The sequence below is a fragment of the Pelobates fuscus genome, chromosome 4 (assembly GCF_036172605.1).
Source record: "Pelobates fuscus isolate aPelFus1 chromosome 4, aPelFus1.pri, whole genome shotgun sequence".
NCBI classification, from domain to species: Eukaryota; Metazoa; Chordata; class Amphibia; order Anura; family Pelobatidae; genus Pelobates; species Pelobates fuscus.
Window position 1 is genome coordinate 160,382,161 of NC_086320.1, and position 16,210 is coordinate 160,398,370.

At 41.0% G+C, this 16,210-nt stretch overlaps 1 protein-coding gene across 1 annotated transcript in view; it reads right to left on the reverse strand.

Moving 5' to 3' along the window:
* The window catches only part of PHACTR1 (phosphatase and actin regulator 1), a 382,609-nt gene that overhangs the window by 280,514 nt on the left and 85,885 nt on the right, over window positions 1–16,210 (reverse strand). The gene's annotated exons all lie outside the window — the stretch shown is intronic.

Below are 16,210 nucleotides of genomic sequence, written 5' to 3' on the forward strand. Positions count from 1 at the left end.
GGAATACCACAAAAGAGGCCAGATGAAACTTCTACATTTTATTAGGACTGTTCACAATTGCATGATGTGGGAAATGTTCCCATCTGTTCTGAGTACTTATGCCTTTTTTGCAAAAGCTCATTTGGTGAAACAGTAGGGAGGGTTCCTTCCAAATGGCTGTAATATTATGGAAGTTAATTTTTATTGGAAATTCACTACAAGTTTTCTAAATACCTCCAAGACGACCACTGCCTTGCTAAAGAAGCTGAAGGTAAAGGTGATGGACTGGCCAAGCATGTCTCTAGACCTAAACCCTATTGAGCATCTGTGGGGCATCCTCAAACGAAAGGTGGGTGAGCGCAAGGTCTTTAACACCCACCACCTCCGTGATGTTGTCATGGAGGAGTGGAAGAGGACTCCAGTGGCAACCTATGAAGCTCTGGTGAACTCCATGCCCATGAGGGTTAAGGCTGTGCTGGAAAATAATGGTGGCCACACAAAATATTGACACTTTGGGCCCAATTTGGACATTTCCCCTTAGGGGTGTACTCACTTTTGTTGCCAATGGTTTAGGCATTAATGGCTGTGTGTTGAGTTATTTGAGGGGACAGCAGATTTACACTGTTATACAGGCTGTACACTTATTACTTTACATTGTAGCAGAGTGTCATTTCTTCAGTGTTGTCACATGAAAAGATGTAATAAAATATTTACAAACATGTGAGGGGTGTACTCACTTTTGTGAGATACTGTATATAGTATCCTATAGGTGTCAATTCAAAATAAAATCCCTTATCTATAAAGCTCTAAACAACTCTAGCCTCTGTTATAATTCTTCACTAATTTGTAGGTATGCCCCTTCTCGGTCTCTCTTCTCTGCCGGTGACCTTCTCCTGTGCACTGTTTGCACTCTTACAGCTTATTCACGCTTGTAGGACTCATTGTGGGCAGTGCCTTTCTTTCGGAACAGCCATCCTACCCCAAACAGATTGCTTTCCCCCTCGATGCCCTTCCTATTTTGTTTTTATACCCCACCTCTTCTAGACTGTGCGCTCGTTTGAGCTGGGTTCTCATCAACCTGTTCTTCCTTTGACATTTTGTAATTGTCACATTTATAGTTAAATTTCCCCCTCTCATAGTATTGTAAAGCGCTGCAGAATAAGTTGGCACTGTATTAATGCCAATATTAATGTATTAATGCCAGTATTATTACTGAGGGAGAAGTGGAGTGAATTGACCATTGTGATGCAGTGAACAAGTCTTTGCTGTGTGGCCAGTTCGAAGTCGGCAAATTTCCAGAAAATGTCCAGATTAAAAACACATTTGATACTGAGTTGTGAATTTATTCCGTAATGTCATAAACATTCAAGGATCCTAATATAATGTTCACAATATGTATATAAAAAGTAAGGATGCTGATAAAATGGGAAACATTTACATACCATGCTATCAGAATCTCCAGTTTGTCTTTAGAAAGGAGAGGAGTGCTTGTCAATTAAAAAACACATCATAAAAACACTGCAGGAAGTGATTAGATCAAATTAAAAGCCAAGATTTTTCATACATTTAATTATGTCTCAATGGGTTTAGTGCTCTCCGCAATAATAATATATTTATGTTCAAAATCCATTAAATATACACGACACTGCTATTTGTTGACTCAACAAAATGACTGAATGCATTTCCATGACTGCTGCCTCACACAGACCATGATTGAAATTGTGTTTATTTAGCTATTGTAACAACCAGAAGCAGAAAAGGGTGCCATTTTGGTGTAAATTGTTAAATTCACTTTGAATTCACTTTAATGATGGTCGTGGTGGTAGGAATCTGTATGTGCACTGTTTCTGCTTGAAATGCGGCACATGCAGAGTAATTTGCACGTTTGTGCATGGGTTCTAGTTACCTCACCGGCACACGTATGTGACTTAGGCTGCCCCAAACATTGTTCTGAACAAACACATGCTGTCAGTATGCACTTCTACCATTGCAGGCAGTCAGGGCCGGTGCAAAGAATTTTGGGTACATAGGCGAAGATGCATTTTCCGCCCCCCGAAAAAAACATCTTCACCTGTGCCTCTTAACCTCCCTTTTGTGTTTCTTATCCCGTCTTTAAATATCTGTGTGTCTCCTATCTCTCCTCTTTGTATGACTCTTACATCCTCCCACATTTTGTGTGTCTTACTCCTCCCAGACCCTATGTGTGACTCCTTTTCTCCCAGCCCCTTTGTGTCTTTTACTCTTCCCAGCTCCTTTGTGTGTGTCTCTTTCCTTCTCAAGCCCCGCTGTGTGTTTTTCACATCCAGCCCCTCTCCCCGTCCCTTAATGGTCCCCTCCCTTCTCTGACCCTTACTGTTCCTATCCCCTCTCCTGCTTTCCCTGTCCCTTAGTGTTCCTCTCCCCTCCCCCCTCTGTTCCCTGTCGCTTAGTGTTCCTCTCCCCCTCCCTCCTTTTCCTGTCCCACAGGGTATCTCTCCCCTCCTCTCCCTGTCCCTTGGTGCGCCACCCACCCCGATAGTGGTCCCCTCCCCTTCCTGGTGTGCCTCCTACCTTTCTTGTAGCGTGGCTGAGCGGAGCAAATCCCGGTACAGTGAGCTTTTCCTGTCAGTCCTGCCAGGAACAGGAAACAGAAGTCCCTGTACCACGGTACACTCCGCTTGGCCACGCTACAGTCAGGAGTGTATAAACACTGACAGTCACACACACTCAATGGCAAACACAGACGTATCTGAAAGCCAGACTCATTTATCTGACACACTCATTCATTGACAGACACTCACACGCACACTGACAGAAACACAAATACTGACAGACTCATTGAAACACACACACACTCACATGCCGACACAGACACACATACTCACATGTACACAGACACACACACACACCGACAGACACTCACTCACTCACACACACACACTGATAGACACTCACTCACACACACTGACAGACACACACACACACACACACACACTGACAGACACACACACACACACAAACTCACAGACACACAGACACACATACTCACACACACACACTGACAGACACACATACTCACACACACACACACTGACAGACACACATACTCACACACAAACTCACAGACACACATACTCACATGCACACACTCACTGACAGACACAAACTCACATACTCACACACAAACTCAGACACACATACTCACATGCACACACACACACTGACAGACACACATACTCACACACACTCACAGACACACACACTCACAGACACACACACTCACAGACACACACACTCACACACAAACTCACAGACACACATACTCACAGACACACATACTCACACACATACTCACACACACACTCACAGACACACATACTCACAGACACACATACTCACAGACACACATACTCACAGACACACACACTCACAGACACACACACTCACAGACACACATACTCACAGACACACATACTCACAGACACACACACTCACAGACACACACACTCACAGACACACACACTCACAGACACACACACTCACAGACACACACACTCACAGACACACACACTCACAGACACACACACTCACAGACACACATACTCACACACAAACTCACAGACACACATACTCACATGCACACACACACACTCACAGACACACTGACAGACACACTCACGTGCACACACACACATACACACACTCACAGTAATAAATAATGTAAATTTAATTTACATTTCCCACCCAGCCTCCCTACCTGGAGAGCTGGCGTGGGTCTCATTGGTGGTCCAGTGAGGCTGCTCGGAGGCGTCCGGCTGAACTTGATTGCGAGGTGGCGAGAGAGCTCTGATCTCTCTGACCGGCTCCCTCGCAGGCTGTTTTCTGATGCCGCGGGAGCCGGAATATGACGTCATATTCCGGCTCCCGCGGCATCAGAAAACGGCCTGCGAGGGAGCCGGTCAGAGAGATCAGAGCTCTCTCGCCACCTCGCAATCAAGTTCAGCCGGACGCCGCGCCGGGGATCCAGGAGGGGACCTGGCAGGAGGGAGCACTTCCCTCCTGCCGGTCACTGGAATTTTGCGCCCCCAGAGCCGGTGCGCCCTAAGGCGGCCGCCTGTACCGCCTTATGGACGCGCCGGCCCTGCAGGCAGTGCTGGAAGTTAAGTCCTTTGTTCTTTCAGCTCTCCCCGCCTTCCCGTAGCCCTTAATGTGCCTCACTTTTGTTTTAAAATTCCCTCCTTCCCTCACCACCCCCCTCTCTTTTTACTGGCTCAAAGAGACTCATATGCTCTTAGTCAGTGGCGGCTTTTTAAGTTTTTAGATGGTAGGACACCCTTTAACTCTGTAGCCATTATCTTCTGACCTGTGGCATCTGTCCACTTAACCTCATGTACGCAACACTTGATGGTAACAGATACAGAGTTACCTAAACAGCAATCAGATCTAGTTATACTACAGAGATATGCAAACAACACAGAGATACCCATACAATACACATAGGCAAGTACAATACAGAGATACACACATAATTACAAAGTACCTAGTACTGTTAGGAGATGCCAATACATTACACAGAGCTGAACATAATACAGATATACCCATACAATACAGAGAACTAGGCACAACACAAAGATACCCATTAAGCACACAGGGTTGGGTAGTGTCCAATATTTATGACATGTCTAGTTGCTCTCAAGAAAGCCACCAATGAGGGGGGAGGGACCTTGCAGACCTGAAGCCTATTTCCTACACAAAGGCAATGATGGGACTGGAGTATGTTCATCTTATTTATTTTAATTTTTTTTACCATTTTTTAGATTATGACCATTCCCCCAGAAAATTAATCTTAGTGTTCTAAACTATTGCAAATCTTTTTCTCCATCGCAAAATTTGGGGAGTCCACTGGATAATAGTTCGATCAAATGCTTCTCTATGGGACGATGCTGAGGGAATGAGTAATGTCATATCAAGCGTGGGTACTTATGAGGGGAGCTTTATCCATATTTTGGCAAAAATTTGAAAGTCATAGTTTAGTAAATTATTACACTGTCAGAATGGTCACTTTTTTTTTTTGGTGCACACTAAACAAGGGAAAAGAGAAATGCTAAGGGTTAAACACTAGAGTTAATAAATATGGATATACACACAGCCAAATTACCATTAAAAAGATTATTTTTTTTATAGAGAAGGAGTATCATTTCTCTACAATTAAGTTAGAAAGTCAATTATTCAAAGCCACCTATTGAGAGAATTTTAAAGCAATATTCTGGGTCCCTCTAAATTTAAATATTTGATTAGAAACAGAGCACTGAATAGTAATGAAGGTATGCTACTGATTATTTAAGAAGAGAAGCTGGCAAAAAACAAACCAATTATATCAATGCGTACACATACTTGCAAATGATTAGAAACCATGAAAATGAATTTGATTTGAGAAATTGCTGGCCAGGGTTAAGTACTAAAGATCTATGTTGCAGTAGGTTAGCTGCTGAAAAACATTTTAAATATAACGAATGAGACAAGTTTCCCAAACTGCACTAGAGACAATTGAGAAAACTCTTTTGTGAAGGCTATAATTGCATCAAAACATTTCTTTCTGAATCAAAATGGCAACAGCCGATGCAATTTCATCTGATAATAGGATGGTACTAACATAGTTCAATGGCAGCCACTACAAATGACAAAAGCCTGCCAATGAATTTAGTCAATTCTGCCATTGTCTATAAAACACCTATTAGAATTATAAGCTAAATAAAGATATGCTTAAAAAACCTATTACAAACTAACCTGCTTAAGAAGTAGTACACACACACTGATATAACATACACTTATGTCACACACCGACGTAACACACACACTGATGTAACACACACTGATATCACACATACTGGTAACACACACTGATATCACACACACTGGTAACACACACAGATAACAAACAAACTGATAACATACACACTGATGTAACACACACTTATGTAACACACACTTATGTAACACACACATTGATGTAACACACACACTGATGTAACACACACACTGGTAACACACACACTGGTAACACACACTGATAACACACACTGATGTAACACACACACTGGTAACACACACACTGATAACACACACTGATGTAACACACACACTGGTAACACACACACTGATAACACACACTGATGTAACACACACACTGATGTAACACACACACACACTAATAAGACACACACACACACACTAATAAGACACACACACACACACACACACACAGACACTAATAAGACAAACACACACACTAATAAGACACACACACTAATAACAAACACACTGGTAACACATACCCAAATCAACACAAAGAGGTCATAATTTACAATACATATTTTATCCACCCCCTGCTACCATACCTGATAAATATGTCATTGAGACTGGCCAACCATTAGAGAGGCATTTATCAAAATTTTCTGTTCTAAAAAGTGTTGCAGAAATGTAAGAGGGCAACAGTCAGCAATGTGGAACAAGCCTGTTGATTCCACTGGTTTCCCTGGTGGTTACCCTATTATTAGTAGTTTAGACCACTTTTTACAGGGTTATTCACTAAAGTGAGAATTGAAAGTGACTTTCAAATTAAAGGCCAAAATAGTCAATTTTGAAAAATTCGCAACTATGTTTCCAGTTAAACTACTATAATTTGAAATATTAAATTTACTTTGAATCTTCACTTTACTAAATATCCCTGTTAGACTAAAACACTTTGATACTTCCCCACCCCACACACACACACACACACACACAAGTAGACTCTCGTTAACAGTAGGGTTTATTACATTCTATAGAATAGCAGAACAAATTGCAAAATTCAAACAATAATAGCTGATTTGGAAAAGTTCTTCAACTTTTATAGTTTCAGTACTTCAGCATACATTTTTCAATTTTGTTTTTCAGTTCACTAAAAGTCTGTGTTGTTTAGTGAATAAACCATGTTGTTTTGTTTCACCTAATGTAATCAGTGCGCCTACTGTGTAAAAGAGAACGCACGTTTATAAACTACAGACTGCAAGCTGGGATTTATTTATCAAAACCGAATGCCAGATAAAAATAGTTAGTGAGTAGGAGTTAAAAAGAGACTTAGCACAGGCTGATACACTCTGCAAATATTGTATATAAACAGTAGTAATCCACTTTTTCCATTCACAACCAAGTACTATGTATCAAACATGCTGTTTGAAAGATAGGAAGGATCGTAAGTGCGTGTCATTATGGCAAAAGTAATTGTATGACCAGATTAGTTTAGAGATAACTAAGAAATTAAAAACATGCATATTTGCAATTCGATTTTTTTTTAAATGTATTCATTCTTCATAACAGGGAAAAAAAAAACACAAGGTGATTAATGAACTATGGTAGAAGGAAGGATGCCTAGACCAAGTTATACATTCTGAAAATAAAACTTAAAACGTTAAAAGGTGTTTAAATTGACAATGGACGAGTAAATAAATGAAGTATATACAACACAGAAAATGCACAGCAATCCTAAATAAACAAAAAAAGAAATATGACAAATACTACAAATATAAAATAAAGTACAGTATATACACAAGAAAATGGTATCCATATCTCTGGGTCAGCAATAGAAAGATCCCAGGTGGTATATTGAAAAATAGTAGCTAGTATACACTGCAAAGCTGGCTGAAGCTTTAATGCTAAGTAACCTAATGTATCAACTGGCTGCAGAAATCTAACTTTGTATAGTTGCACACACCATCAACTGTACCCTGAAAGAAACAAATGTATCACTTGCATAAGTTGCCTCCAAAAAAAGGGGGGGGGAGGGGGGGCAATATTAATTAAACAGTGAAATCTAAAGTTAAGTGATCTAACAGCCAGTAAGCATACTTGAAAAATGTATTGCTGTGCCCAGGTATAGTGTATCCACTAGGTAGAGGGTTAGTAATCCATGCTAACCGAAAACTGTGCTTTCGAGAGCACCTGATCTTATATCATCTAGTTCATCTAGGTTTCTATCTAGCTGTCACTAGAAAATCTAAAAGATACCCAGACCATTCAAATTATTGACCATCCGAGGGATCGTATTCCCTCTAATAAAAAGCTGTCTGGACGCGAGTAGGTAAGGTTGTCGAGAGGGTGCCAGTGACCAAAAGTATCGTTGGAGCCCCGACGAGAGTTTTCACCAGTTTGGCGGCTCTTCAGGGGAAAAGAACCTCAGAAGACAGAGGTTTCAAAATGTAAGTATGAGCTATCATTGGTTTAGAACAAGCGCCAATCCGAAAGCTGTAAAAATGACTGACGTCTATGACAACTTGTAATAATGTCTGAACTAAAAAAGGAGGAGAATAGGAATGCCTATTGTTTAATGATCAGAAGGTTACCATTGCTTCTATCGAAGTATCATAAAAAAGAGTAGAACGAATCCTATAACTGAGTTTATTCTTAATAGGTTTGATACCCACTAATATCGCTTTGATATAACATTGTCAGGATTATATTGATCCAGCACAAGAATAGTATCACACCCTAGAACTAAGGGTAACGTCTTACCGGGCCTTAGAATGGCCGGACTTAACGTACCCGAGAATAGTCAGAAAACTAGCCGAGGTCAGGGACACAGAACGATACACAAAGATAAGGAAGAGACAAAAGTCAAGGGTACAACAAATCAGGGAAGTCAAAATTAAGCCAAAGTCAAAAAACAGAAAAACACGATCAGGAACACACTCTCGGATAACCATCTAGGGGAAACCACGACAGGGCAATGAGCTAATGGAATATGCCAGTTTAAATAACCCTTTTGCAGATCCGATTGACTGTACCTAGTTTTTGGGCAACTTACACAGCTCAAGGCCTGGGGCCTTCTGGCTCGCCCCCTAGTCCACTCACAGGGCACAATCCATCCCACAAAGGTAAGTAAGGAAAAAAGATGTAGTGTGTGTATAGTGGATGCAGTGTGTGTATATGGATGCAGAGAGTATGTTAATAGTTAATGCAATGTGCATAGTAGATACAGTGTCTGTGTAGTGGATACATTGTGTATGTAGTGGATGCAGTTTCTTTGTTTGTGTAGTGGAAGCAATGTGTATAGTAGATGCAGCGTTTTTCTTTTGTGTAGTGGACGCGGTGTGGGTAGTCAATGCAATGTTTGTATCGTGAATGCATTGTGTGTATTTGTGATGTTGGATATGGGCTGTGGGAGGTGAGCAGTTCTTTTTTTTATAATCCTTTATTTTTGAGGTGCATATTTTTCATAAGAGCAACATATAGCATAAGCATGATGTACAACAATAGAAATATGTTAGGTTTGCATAATCTTTGTGCAACCACGGATAGGGAAGCATTTTTATCAGCAAAACAAGTAAGTTGTTAGTCATGCCATGCCATGGTTACAGAACAGGTATGCTAACGTGTGGACAGTTGTGTGGACAAATTATTAAGCAGCATACGTGGATGTAAGAACATTTGAAAAGAAATCCAGTATAAGGACAGGATGCATGGGGTTAATAAAACAGTTTGGCTCCGACGTGTAAAAAGGCCTATGTGAGGCAGTAGCCTCAGAGAGGATTTCCCCCATGAGGGGGCATGAAAATGCAAACTCAGGCATGCACGATGGGAGCCCCTAACCAAGGGAACAGTTTACTATATAAATGAAAGGTCAATGAGCCAAATGTAGTGTTTGTCTAGGGGTCGGCTAGTAATCTTATGCCCTGGTATGAGTGTAAACTGTGTAGGTGGAATACCAGGCAGCCCTCAGGCGAATCCTGTGGGCAGGTGATCACATAATACATATATCCCAGTATACCCAGGTTTTAACAGGCATGTCAGGTAGAGGCCTTTGGGGTAGAAATGGGGTAATATTTGGCATCTGGGAGGTTCGGTGTCCAAGCTCGGCTTAGCTTTGGCCAAAGAGTCCCAAAGTTCCTAGTAGTGCCGTTGCCCCCTGAAGATCCTGGATCGGATACGAAGCATCCCTGTGCAATACCAGCAGTGTGTGCACTGACGTACATATAGCGGTTGCAGGGGTCGCAGGGGTCACAGCTGCGACCCCTGCAGGGGTCGCTGGGGCCACAAATGATGATGGCAGGCACCCGGTCGCATGGGTCTGCAGGGCGGCCGGGCCCCCATGTTAAGGTGCCCATCGGGTGACCCATGCTGTAAGGGCCACCCGATGGGTATGGATTTTCAGGGGGTCCCGCTGCGGCGCTTTAACAGCGTAACCGGGCCCCTTGTGATGAGATCATCACACGCTGGGAGGAAGTGACTGCCCGTCACTCCTCCCAGCTATCACTGAGAGAACGTGCGGAAGGTAGCAGATGGAGTCAGAGTGGGAACTCTGACTCCCATCAACCTTAGCCACCACTGGACTCCAAGGAAAGTCACCCTCCTGCACTTAAAAGGTAGGAAACAGGCGGGTTACTTATATGTTATGTCTGTATGTGTGTGTTTTTGTTTGTATGTATGTATGTATGTGTCTGTGTCTATCTGTCTGTATGTATGTGTGTCTGTCTGTTTATATGTGTCTTTGTATGTATGTCTTGTGTGTGTCTGTGTGTCTGTATGTATGTGTCTCTCTGTCTGTATGTATGTATGTATATGTCTTTGTGTGTGTGTCCGTCTGTATGTGTGTGTCTGTCTGTATGTGTCTGTGTCTGTCTGTCTGTATGTATGCATGTGTGCCTGTCTGTTTTTATGTATGTATGTGCCGTGTGTGTGTGTGTATGTCTGTCTCTGTGTGTGTATGTCTGTCGGTATGTATGAGTGCCTGTCTGTCTGTATGTATGTATGTATGTATGTATGTATGTGTGTCTTGTCTGTATGTATGTATGTATGCCTGTCTGACTGTTTGTATGTATGTATGTGTGTCTTGTCTGTATGTATGTGTGCCTGTCTGTCTGTTTGCATGTATGTGTCTTTGTATGTGTATTTGTCGTGTGTATCTGTGTCTGTCTGTGTCTGTCTGTATGTATGTGTGTGTGTCTGTATATATGTGGCCTGTCTGTTTGTATGTTTATATGTCTTTGTATATATGTGTTGTGTGTGTATGTATGTGTGTGTATGTATCTGTCTGTGTGTGTCTCTCTATGTATGTGTGTGTGTGTGTGTGTGTGTGTGTGTCTGTTGGGGGGCGAGTTAGAGGGGGGGAGCCCATGGATCAGTTTCGCACCGGAGCCCCAAGGGTTGTGGGATGGTCGCCACTGATAGTTGATGTTGTGTGCTTGGAGGAGGGTGGTGAAGGGCTAGAGTGATCTGCGTCATGTCAGTGTGTTTCTCTGACATGCGCCGGGACCGCATGTTAATGGGCCCATCGGGTGGCCCATACTGCTAGGGCCACCTGATAGCAATGAATATCCAGGGGGCCCCGGTCAGCGCTGCGGCATTTTAACAGCACGACCGGGCCCCCTGTGATGACGTCAGACGCTGGGAGGAAGTGACAGCCCCAGTCTCTCCTCCCAGGTATCAGAGAGAGCCACGCAGGAGGAAGGAGAGGGGGTCAGAGTGGGAACTCTTAATCCCATCAGCCTGAGCCCAGGGAAAGTCACCCTCCAGCACCCGAAGGTAGGAAACAGAAGGGTGACTTAAACATTTTGCATGTGTTTGTGTGTTAGTGTATGTGTGTCTGTATATATGTCTCTGCATGTGTGTCTGTTTGTAAGTGTCTTTATATATGTGTGTGTGTTTGTGTCTGTGTGTCTGAATGTATGTGTCTGTGTGTGTGTGTGCATGTGTGTCTGCATGTATGTATATGTGTCTTTGTGTGTTTGTATGTGTGTCATGTATGTGTGTGTATGTGTATATATGAGTGTGTCTGTGTGTGTCTGTATGTATGTGTGTGTGTGTGTGTGGCTGCATGTGTATCTGTTTGTCTGCATGTGTGTGTAGGGAGGAGGATGGACGTATGGGGGAGGGGAGAATTAGATGCATGGGGAAGTAGACATATGGGGGGAGTAGACATGGGGGGGATGTAGACGTATGGACGAGGGGTAGACCTATGGGGGGGAGGGCAATTTCCGCACTGGGGCTCTGTGGTTTGTAGTTACGCCTCTGCCTGTATGGCTCTAGTGACTGTACTCCTTTGATGGTGTCTCTGAATAGGTACAAAAGAGTAGTTCATACAAGAATGGCTTTGATTCATTTGAATGTTGATTATATACCAGTCCTAATAAACCAATAACAATGCCAGCACAACTAATACCTTTTGTTATATTGGGATCAAACTCCCTCAGCAATGTTGCAACACCTACTGGAAAGCTATCTCAGAAGATTTAATGCAGCAAATGGGCATGAACTCTATGTTAAAGGAACATTATAGCGTTAGGAATACAAATGTGTAATCCTAATGCTATAGTGCCTTGGTGGTATTTTAGGTTACTGGCCCCACCTGCAGAGCTACACTTTTACATAGCTACTCTCTCTCACAGTGCTGATCTCCATGGCTGACCCCACCTCTATGGATGAGATCATTGAGATCCCCATATCTAGTGCGCATGCGCAGCAACATGCCACACTGCACCTATCAGGTGGTCTCTATGAGACCATCTGATTGAATTAGCAGAGTTTTACTCTGCTATCTTGGTGGAAACACCTATAGTTTCTGTCTGAGTGACAGCCACTAGAAGCATCTTAACGCTGCAATGAAAAATTTGCCGTCACTGCTGAATGTTTTCTCTTGCAGGGTAAATCCGGGGAAAGCATGGTACCCAAATTCCTTTATTAAAATAAAGCTATCTGAGTACCTATAGTGTCCCTTTAATGATGTTGGGTGAACAGGCATTTATATACATTGACCACATAATGTGCAATACATTAATATAAATTATAGGTTACTTTACATGCCATGCAGCCCTCTGGCAATCTAATAGTGGATAATAGGATAACAACATGTCCTACTGTGACTGGAACCATCTATAAACTTTAACAAATGGTCAGCATTGAATACAGAACCTTTCCAATGCAGAATGGTGCAATGGGGTAGTACTAAAATGTATTGTGAGAAATATGACAGGAGTCCGTAAAAAAACTAGGAATGAGTTTCTATATAACAATGCGGGTGTTTCTACAATGCCAAATGTTCAGAAATACACTGGTGGTAGACACTTGGATGCCACCAAAGAGAATGTGATCTGTAGACACCTCTGTGTGAACAATAACTTACTTGTAGAGCAATCCAAACAAAAGCATAAGATGGCCTTGTGCAGAATAAAATGTTATGTTGCACTTATTAGCTTTTTGTTCTGTATTGTATGTTACATGCTTGTAAAATTAAAATAAAAAATACATTTCTGAGAAGACGGATCATAACAAATCTACATTTTATCAGATAACGCAGTACAGGCTGTTACTTATCTCTCCTTGAATAAATAGTGAAAGCACTCAGCTGTATAAAGACTGTATGTTCTATTGTGGTATTATTTAATAGACCGTTTAAAAGCCTTTTCGTTAATTATGAATCCCTAATTAATACAAACCTGAAATGCAAACTACTTTCCAAACCATAAAAATATGTGGAAATGCTTACATAGACAGAGTCAGAGTCTTTGTCTCTGTTTTTCTTTATATTATTAGAGAACATATACCAAGTTAGGTCAAAAATGGCTTTAGGAATATGCGGTTTAGGAATATGGTGGGTACCAGCTATCCCTTGTTCATGTTTCACTTGTATTCAGCTTACACTTAGGTTACAATAGGTTTTATTGATTTTACCTCGGTAGAAGTCATCCAGTGTGGAATAAAAAGCATTTAGACTATACATGACCATTTTATTTTTTATTTTTTTATAAAAAGCCTTTGTACACCTACTTCCTGAATATACAGTTGCCATTTATTCACTAAACAATGACAAGAAAAGTTATATAGTTGGAGAAATTTTCTAATGTGCTTTTTTTTCTCAGTTTAGTTAATAGAACTTTGGGTTATATATACTTTGTTATATACAGAATGACTCACAGACTGCATTCATTCAGTCATTACAGTAAGCAGCCTAGCAAGTAGTGGGAGTAATTCTGCTTAACAATGAGCAGCTACTGGCTTAGTACAAAAAAACTAGTTGCTAGTAATATACACCCACTTTGCCCTCAATATAAAGAACGGAGATTGACAAAATAATAGAAATAAGGCAGGGGAGACATAGTGTACTCCTCGTAGGACTCTCTCTCTCTATATATATATACATAATGCAGGGAGGATATTGTGCCCACCCTGTACCCCAAGCCAGAGGAAATGGCAGTCAAGTTGCTAGTTGTTCACCAGGCAGCCACAGCATGCCTAACCATGAAACTCTGGAGCAGATCATGGCCTCATTGTGATCAGCTAAACTTACATCAATGGCGCTCTCAGTCCCAGGACTAGCAATCAGGAAACTTTTGGAGGGATGATAGAAGGGATGATGAGGCATTGAATGACACCAAGGACTTGGGGAGGCTCCATGTACTCACAGAAAGCGATGTCCTTTAAGGTGAAGGGGAAGATCTACTCAGTGCCATGGAACCCAGCACCAGATCAGAGGCTAGCCATGACCTGCTGAAACGTCCACCCAACTCATGCTAGCCACATCTGATCCAGGTGCTTTTTGGACTAAGTTTCCTGGGGACACCGGTTGCGTGGGGATTTGGGCATGGCAACTAAAGTTATATGATTCTAAGGTGTCTATTTTAATATATGGATAGAAGTAGTGGATTGATATTCAAGGACAGTAATGCACTGTTGTACTAATGACTATGTAGAATGCAGAGGAACTGATATTAATACACAAGTATTGGAATTGGAATGGAATTGAATATTGCAATGGAATGGCTACAGCGTTGAAGCATCAGGAAAAAATAAAATCCTCCAGCAAGCTTTTCCATGAAAAAATATGAATGAACACTATTCATCCAAGGCACACTGTTCACGCGTGGCACAACTGAAAGATTGCACTGATGATGTAAATGCCAAATGGATTGGTAGAATTAAGCAAAAATATATTGGCTCTACATGTAAAGTCTTCTTATAGTGTATCTTCAATACAGTTTACAGCTTAGCAAAAATAATTTGGCCATTTTCTGAAAATGAACATGAGATTGAACTGTAAGTAGTATATGGGTTGACTATAGTAGGAAAACTACTGTAAAAAGTGTTGATCACATTGCTAGATAAATTAAAAGAAACATATATTTACTAAAATAATTAAGAAAAAATCTAAAATTCAGTGTTATCATTGATGAAGCTCCAACCATATCTAATAAATCAGTGATCATCATTTTTGTAAAAGATGAAGATTCTCATCTGTCAGCTGTAGTCTTCCCAATTTAGCAACAAATTGTTTACAGTTGATCTAAAATTAATGATAGATACAGTACAAGACATTTTCTTACTTTCTAATATTCTTCAAAACAGAAATGTAAATTTAGCAACAGCTTCAAAAACGATAAAAAGAACAATTAGGGCTTTTGAAATACTCAAAGAAAGTCATGGAAAATCTGAAAATAAAGTTGAACCTACAATGCAATCTGATACGTTTAATATATTGATTTTGTTGACAATCAAAAATATGCCAATCTTCCTCATCAAAAACTACTGGAAGCAGTTATCCGCAACATGCAAGCTAGGTTGATGTAAAGTTATCACGTAAAATCAGGAAATAAAGTAGAAAGCAGTGACAGTACAATTCAGGAATATTTTATATATACAATATCCCATAGGTTTTGCACTCCAACTAAATAATTTTGTTAAGCGGTGATCAGCAACACATTCCATATACAGTACTGCAATAAAATAACAGAACTCAGGGAATTCAAATGATTCTTCTTGTATTCAATATTAGAATCCACAAGTCAATGTTTCAGTTCCTTCCTTGAACTTTTATCAGGACAACATATATACACATTTATGCAATTGAATCACAATACACGTTCCAACCAACTACCTTTTGTGTTAGCACATATTGTTTATCAGGGGTAGATTTGGATCTTACTGCTTCGCTTGCTCTCACCTCCTGTGTTATATTATTTTACTAATTAATTTAATTCTACTCTTAGGACTAAGCCCGTTTTGGGCACCTGTTAACACAGATCTAGTCACCCCTAGTGGAGATTATTGGTAGATACCCTATGAGGAGCTATACAATTAAGCCTTCAGAAGGGTTTCTGAGAACTGCTTTGGTATCTCCCTTTACCATTATTCTCCACTTGGACATCTCCCCCTCTTTAATGTTGGCATTTTTTGCATTTAGAAGACATACCACACATTTGTACCCCAAGCATTAATAGAGGTA